The 7,815-nt window shown below is 42.0% G+C and overlaps 1 pseudogene; it reads right to left on the bottom strand.

The window, feature by feature from the left end:
- Positions 1-5,383: 5,383 nt before the first annotated feature.
- On the bottom strand, positions 5,384-7,168 carry LOC126692308 (uncharacterized; annotated as a pseudogene).
- Positions 7,169-7,815: the final 647 nt, after the last annotated feature.

Raw genomic sequence — 7,815 nt, 5'->3', positions numbered from 1 at the left:
CGAGGACCATGCAAGGCCTTGGTTCTGTCCAAAACTTGTATGATTCTTTTTAAGTAGTTGGTTTCCCCAGAGGCTTGGGTCCGAGGACCATGCAAGGCCTTGGTTCTGTCCAAAACTTGTATGATTCTTTTAAGTAGTTGGTTTCCCCAGAGGCTTGGGTCCGAGGACCATGCAAGGCCTTGGTTCTGTCCAAAACTCGTATGATTCTCCTAAGTAGTTGGTTTCCCCAGAGGCTTGGGTCCGAGGACCATGCAAGGCCTTGGTTCTGTCCAAAACTCGTATGATTCTCCTAAGTAGTTGGTTTCCCCAGAGGCTTGGGTCCGAGGACCATGCAAGGCCTTGGTTCTGTCCAAAACTCGTATGATTCTCCTAAGTAGTTGGTTTCCCCAGAGGCTTGGGTCCGAGGACCATGCAAGGCCTTGGTTCTGTCCAAAACTTGTAGTTTTTCTTCTAAGTAGTTGGTTTCCCCAGAGGCTTGGGTCCGAGGACCATGCAAAGCCTTGGTTCTGTCCAAAACTTGTATGATTCTTTTTAAGTAGTTGGTTTTCCCAGAGGCTTGGGTCCGAGGACCATGCAAGGCCTTGGTTCTGTCCAAAACTTGTATGATTCTTTTTAAGTAGTTGGTTTCCCCAGAGGCTTGGGTCCGAGGACCATGCAAGGCCTTGGTTCTGTCCAAAACTCGTATGATTCTCTTAAGTAGTTGGTTTCCCCAGAGGCTTGGGTCCGAGGACCATGCAAGGCCTTGGTTCTGTCCAAAACTTGTATGATTCTTTTAAGTAGTTGGTTTCCCCAGAGGCTTGGGTCCGAGGACCATGCAAGGCCTTGGTTCTGTCCAAAACTCGTATGATTCTCTTAAGTAGTTGGTTTCCCCAGAGGCTTGGGTCCGAGGACCATGCAAGGCCTTGGTTCTGTCCAAAACTCGTATGATTCTCCTAAGTAGTTGGTTTCCCCAGAGGCTTGGGTCCGAGGACCATGCAAGGCCTTGGTTCTGTCCAAAACTCGTATGATTCTCCTAAGTAGTTGGTTTCCCCAGAGGCTTGGGTCCGAGGACCATGCAAGGCCTTGGTTCTGTCCAAAACTTGTAGTTTTTCTTCTAAGTAGTTGGTTTCCCCAGAGGCTTGGGTCCGAGGACCATGCAAGGCCTTGGTTCTGTCCAAAACTTGTATGATTCTTTTTAAGTAGTTGGTTTCCCCAGAGGCTTGGGTCCGAGGACCATGTAAGGCCTTGGTTCTGTCCAAAACTCGTATGATTCTCTTAAGTAGTTGGTTTCCCCAGAGGCTTGGGTCCGAGGACCATGCAAGGCCTTGGTTCTGTCCAAAACTGGTATGATTCTTTTAAGTAGTTGGTTTCCCCAGAGGCTTGGGTCCGAGGACCATGCAAGGCCTTGGTTCTGTCCAAAACTCGTATGATTCTCTTAAGTAGTTGGTTTCCCCAGAGGCTTGGGTCCGAGGACCATGCAAGGCCTTGGTTTTGTCCAAAACTTGTATGATTCTTTTAAGTAGTTGGTTTCCCCAGAGGCTTGGGTCCGAGGACCATGCAAGGCCTTGGTTCTGTCCAAAACTTGTATGATTCTCTTAAGTAGTGGGTTTCCCCAGAGGCTTGGGTCCGAGGACTATGCAAGGCCTTGGTTCTGTCCAAAACTTGTATGATTCTTTTAAGTAGTTGGTTTCCCCAGAGGCTTGGGTCCGAGGACCATGCAAGGCCTTGGTTCTGTCCAAAACTTGTATGATTCTTTTTAAGTAGTTGGTTTCCCCAGAGGCTTGGGTCCGAGGACCATGCAAGGCCTTGGTTCTGTCCAAAACTTATATGATTCTCTTAAGTAGTTGGTTTCCCCAGAGGCTTGGGTCCGAGGACCATGCAAGGCCTTGGTTCTGTCCAAAACTTGTATGATTCTTTTTAAGTAGTTGGTTTCCCCAGAGGCTTGGGTCCGAGGACCATGCAAGGCCTTGGTTCTGTCCAAAACTTGTATGATTCTTTTAAGTAGTTGGTTTCCCCAGAGGCTTGGGTCCGAGGACCATGCAAGGCCTTGGTTCTGTCCAAAACTCGTATGATTCTCCTAAGTAGTTGGTTTCCCCAGAGGCTTGGGTCCGAGGACCATGCAAGACCTTGGTTCTGTCCAAAACTCGTATGATTCTCTTAAGTAGTTGGTTTCCCCAGAGGCTTGGGTCCGAGGACCATGCAAGGCCTTGGTTCTGTCCAAAACTTGTAGTTTTTCTTCTAAGTAGTTGGTTTCCCCAGAGGCTTGGGTCCGAGGACCATGCAAGGCCTTGGTTCTGTCCAAAACTTGTATGATTCTCTTCTCGCTTATTATTCCGAAGGTTTAGCTCCTCGAATAAGGTGGAGGAAGTCGGCCTGATGTTTGAAGCCCCTAGGCTTGCCCATGTCGTCGACATCGTGGAACGTAGTCCTTAGCGGGTGCCTATGTTGGAATAGCAACCAGGTGTCGCCGGTAAGACATGCATCCTCATAGTCCCTTGTTCGATAGAAGCTCAACCTCGCCACCGCTCGAGCTAACACATAAGCCTTTCCCACAGACAGCGCCAATTGTAAGCACACGATTTGCGTTGAACCCCAGTTGAGTTGGGTTCGCACGTAAATGGGCCCATACAATATCATTTGTAGAGAGTGGGATCGAAAGGCTAAGTTGTATTTACCCGGCTGTGGTTTTGTTAAGATATTTATGCATGGCTCCAGTGTGTTTGCCTCTGAAGTCCTTTCTTCTTTCTTTTCTGGGACTCCCGGAGCCCCTCTTTTAGGTTACATACTCTTTCTTTTATACTCGCATGCGTTCAATTTCCTTCGTCCACGTGTAGGGTCGACCCTTTCAAGACTGATAAGTGTCCCATCAGTCTCAGACTTAAGTCGTTGAGAGTGGTTGATAAAGTTCATGGATAAGGCTCTGTCAGGCGCAGAGATATGCATGGGGAAGGCGGCAAAGGAAGCCTCTCCTAGATATTTTAGATTTCCCCTGCGAGCACGTCCATTTACCTTTCTGCCCCTTTTTCTTGGGTTAGCCGAGGACTGCACTGTCCTCGGCTACGTCTCCAGGCCAATTGGGCCACTTTATTCTTAAACTCTAGCCATGACCTTTTGATCTTGGGCCTTTGGACCCTTCATCAGCAAACGGGCCTGACCCGTTGATTATTGGACCCCACATTAAGAATTTATATTCTGAAATTATTTATCAAATTCCTTTAGTTTTAAATCTTTAATCCAAAAATAGCTCTAGTTGAATCATTGTATGGGGCGAAGAAGTCACCTAAGTTAGGTATACCCTCACCAACCATGTCATTCATTTCATTGCCATTAAACCTCACTCACAACAATTGCAATTTTGCTACTGTTCGGCTTATTGTCTTGGCTACAATTGGTCACCATAGCCTCTATAAAACCAGCAATATAAAATTATAAACATCTTAAATAACATCAATCGTTGTTTGTTGTCTTAACTACCACCACTATCCCCTTATCATTGGAATCACTTTCATCATAATAATAGGCAAAACTAGGAACTCGGTTATCAGTGGACCCAGATCAACACGTTACTAAACACAATGTAATAAAGAGCAAATACATCAATCTGTAAAGATTATATTAAAAAAATTGGTGATATCCCTAGCATCATTTTTTTTTTTTTTAAGATAAAAACTAAGATGAGATTTAGATTTGATAATTTAAACATACTGCTAGAAAATATAATTTTCTAGATTATATAAACTCAGTGGTAAATCAATTCTATGAGTTAGAAAGAAGCCAATTTAGGCCGTATAAATGATGGTATATAGGAGCATCTGCAGCTGGTTTTGCTATCTCATCTTATTTTACCATCCCAAAAAGCTATTTTATCAATTATATCATACCATTTTACAATACACCAACATCCCAAAACTCTATTTTTTCTCATTTTATTTAAATATTATTTTTTATTCTTTTTTTTACTAATTTTTTTCTCTTCCTTTTCTTCTCTTTCTCCCTCAACCTCTACCACCGGCCACAACTAAACAAACAATCACCACCACGCCACCACTACCCTCGGCCCAACAAAATCCCACCGGAACCAAAAACCCAAAATAAAAAAAACAAAATAAAACCCACCAAGTACCCACTACAAACCTAGCAAACCCATAGCAACCCAACCAACCAAACGCCGGCCACCAAACCCAGAAACCGGCCACCATGTCAACATCACCAAACCCACCAAACGTCGGTCTCTATGTCGATCTCCACATCGGTTTCCACACCGATCTCCATCGCGCTAACCTCTAGCCACCACGCCCATCTCAGTTGCGCCACCAGCCTTGCCACCACGCCGATTTAGAAATCCGATTCGGCGTGAGCTCCGATCTGGCTTGGAGATTCAACGTGAGCTCCGCTCTGGCACAGACTCAACTGAGAGAAGCTTGACAATGGTGAGAGAGATAGGGGATGAGAAAGAGAGAAGGAAGAGAGAGAAAAGAAAGAGAAAAAATGAGAGAGGAGAGAGAAATTGTCGGGTAAAACGTGGAGAGAGCATTAAAAAATTATTTTTTTTATATCATTTAGTTACAGTACCATCTTACATTTGAGATAGTACTGTAGCTATATGCCAAAAAAATTTTGGCCTTCCCGTTGCTGAGATTTTTTGGGCCTGTATGCCAAATGTATCTTACATTTAGCATATGCAAAGCCGGCTGGGGATGCTTTAAGGGTGAGGAAGGGCTACGCTTGTATGTTGTTTTTGTAGCCCATGTCATTGGATAAAAAAAAGTTCAAGAACTTGAAGAATAAACTTTATTCTAATTAATTCCTAAGCATATGCATGATTTTTAACTAAAGGTTTTCAATTTCACATAACAACTATCCCCTGCATATTACTCTGAAAAGATTCAATTGAAAAACATAGACCGGTCTTACATTACATATTTGACACTCTTAACGTTATTAGTTAACCACTCATTATAAGAGCGTTTCCATCCGATAATTCTATCATATTTTATTTTATCATTTCAAAAAACTATTTTATCAATTATATAATATCATTTTACTATACACTCAATATCTCAACTTTTATTTTACCATATTACACATTAAAATAATATATCTACATAATAAAATAATATATTCTGAAGAGAGAGAGAAATTGAGACAATAGAGAGAGAGATTTTTGTAGGTAGAATAAAATAATAATTTTTGGATTTAGAATATTGCTACAGTATTTGCGATGGTTGCAAATTTTTTTAGCTTTAACAGACCAATTGTTGACTTTTTTTGGTAATAAAATAGTAAATCTTGGCAAGAAATGGCATATACCATGCCAGCTGCGAATGCCCTAAGTCATCATAGCATGATGAGGCTCTTTTTTCTAAGCCAATAGACAACATACAAACCAGTGAACCACAACTCCTTGACCCCAAATATTTGCCAATTTTATTCAACAGAAAGACTTACAAGATACAAGGGTGAGCCAACATTAATTTTTCATTTGCTATTTAATTATATATATTACTCCGCTTCCAACCCTCACAAAATTGTCAACTTTGGTTGATGGCTAGGAACTTGCTTACTCGAGTCAAGGCTGTGCCGTACATTTAATTTGACTGGCAAGTCAAATATAAATAGCAATTTATTTCGTAAGACCCAAGTTGAGGATGCCCCAAGAAGTCTGTGGCCATGACTTCTCCTTTGCCTTCATCAACAAAACTCTAGCCCAAGAAACCCATCCTTCCCAAGTCATCCTCTTATCCCATGGACTCCCCCACTCTAACATAACTACATAAGGGTGAGCCCTCTCTCAGCCTCTTCAAACCTCCCTTTGTTCAAATAAACCTGACCCAACACCACATGTGGCTCCCCCACAAAAGGGTTCTTCTCAATACTACTCAAAAGTAACTCCTCAGCCCTCTCCAACCCTCTCTTAGACATATCACAAACAGCTTCCCAGTATAAGTCCCTTGCAATTACTTGCTCCCCTGCATCTAAAACCCTTATACAGTTTTCAAAAACAGGTGGTACCACAAGCTAAATGTCTTCTTCATCCCTATCTGTTTCAACCACAACACCACAAGCCCACAAGCCCTTTCTTGAGCTTCCTTCAAAATCTCTTCCTCTCTCATTATCAAGCTGTATATGGCTCCCATCTTTGAAATAGAATTCATCCATAGTCCAGGCTTGCCATCACCAGGCCACAAAATTGCATGGTTGTTCCCAGAAAACATGAGGCGTCCATCATAGTTATCTAATAAAGCATCCTGATAACTGAAATATTGGTCACTGAAATCTGCCATTGACATCAAAAGGAAAACTGCAATCACGTTTCTAGAAACTACAACATCTTCTCCGGTCTTTATATTCTTCGTAGTAAGCCCATTAGCAGGAAGTAGAGCCCGCAGTTTCTTTCTCCAATCTTCTTCTTCATTGAAAATCCCCATCTCCTTGGCATTTCTCAGCGATACCTCTGACTGCTTGAGGTGCTCAACAAGTTCTAAATCAGAGTATTGGAATAAAAGATCATCATGAATGAGAGTTTGTCCTGGCACTACACAAAACAAGTGGATTAGTCTCTCTGCAGCGTCACCAACATGGCTGCAAACCACGTCGCGGCCTGTTGAAGGATCAAATATGGCGAGGTTGACGTAAGAATTGGAGTAAGCAGAGTGGAAGAGGCCGCAGAGGCACACGGAATCTGGTGCTTTCCAAATCTTGAGAATGCGATATACTTCCACAAGGTGTTGAAGAAAGCTACCGTGCTTGTGGAAACACTAGCCTGCTCCAACGGAGCGCAAGACAGCAATAAGCGAAGGTAAGTTCTTGTCTATAGCTTCAAGCTCGCCACGGAGGAAGGGACGGGCAGAGTCTACAGTGTTTGGAGGTAAGGGGTTGTTTGAGTTTCTGGAGAAGATAGAGAAGATGGCATGGTTGGTTTGGTTTAATTTGTTTCCTTGAAAAGGTTCTGAAATGGGTTGAAGAAGAAGAAGAAGAAGCAGCTATAAATTATGAGTAAGAAGTCTGAAGAAGAAGCAGCTAGAAAGATATGTTTTTTTTTTACTTTTTGATAGATGTGCTTTAAAGATGCGTTGTTTTGTTAAAATGTCGGCAATCAAGCCATATAGGGAAGTCTATCTACCAAATGAGTGGAGGAGGCGCCGTGGACCAAACGCCTATTTGGCCCATAATATTGTTTGCTTGTCATTGTCATTAGTCAATCTCCTTATGGCTCTTACGTCCCTACAGGTCAGACGAGTGTGATGATTTGATGCGAAGGTGCAAACACAAGTTTGAATTGATGAATAAAGCGTGAATAATGTTATCTTTTCTATAAATTATTAAATTCAATACTGCTATGTATTTAAATTTAATTAAAAATTTAATCTTCATCTTCTGCATTTAATAAATTGTAATTAAGTTTTACTTAATAATCTTCCAAAATTCACCTATATTTAAACATTTTCTTAGCTATTAGTTTTTCCTTGTCACATCAAGCTCAACAATGCCTACCACACTGTCATCTCCCCTATCGATCAAAGCTAGCATGTTCTCTTTGAGGTACACTCAACTGCTGGAGGACTTATAATTTTTTTGGGAGGGTATAAAAATTAAGGAGATATAATTTTTTTTTTTTTTTTTAAGATTTGCAACGAGATATAATTAAATAGCAGATTTGTCAAAATTTGCTTACATTTTAAGTAGCCTAAGCCCAGGGCCATGACCCCCCTGCCTCTGCCATGGTTGACATAGTTTGAAGTGCTTTGCTTACGGCAAACTAATGGGCCCATTATTTGAAGTGCCTTGCAAGTTGCAACTATTAGCTAGACTCTCTCAGATATATGTGCAGCATAT

Source organism: Quercus robur, chromosome 1 (assembly GCF_932294415.1).
Source record: "Quercus robur chromosome 1, dhQueRobu3.1, whole genome shotgun sequence".
Taxonomy (NCBI): Eukaryota; Viridiplantae; Streptophyta; class Magnoliopsida; order Fagales; family Fagaceae; genus Quercus; species Quercus robur.
The sequence above is the reverse complement of the archived record's forward strand: the minus strand, read 5'-3'. Positions and strand labels throughout refer to the sequence as shown.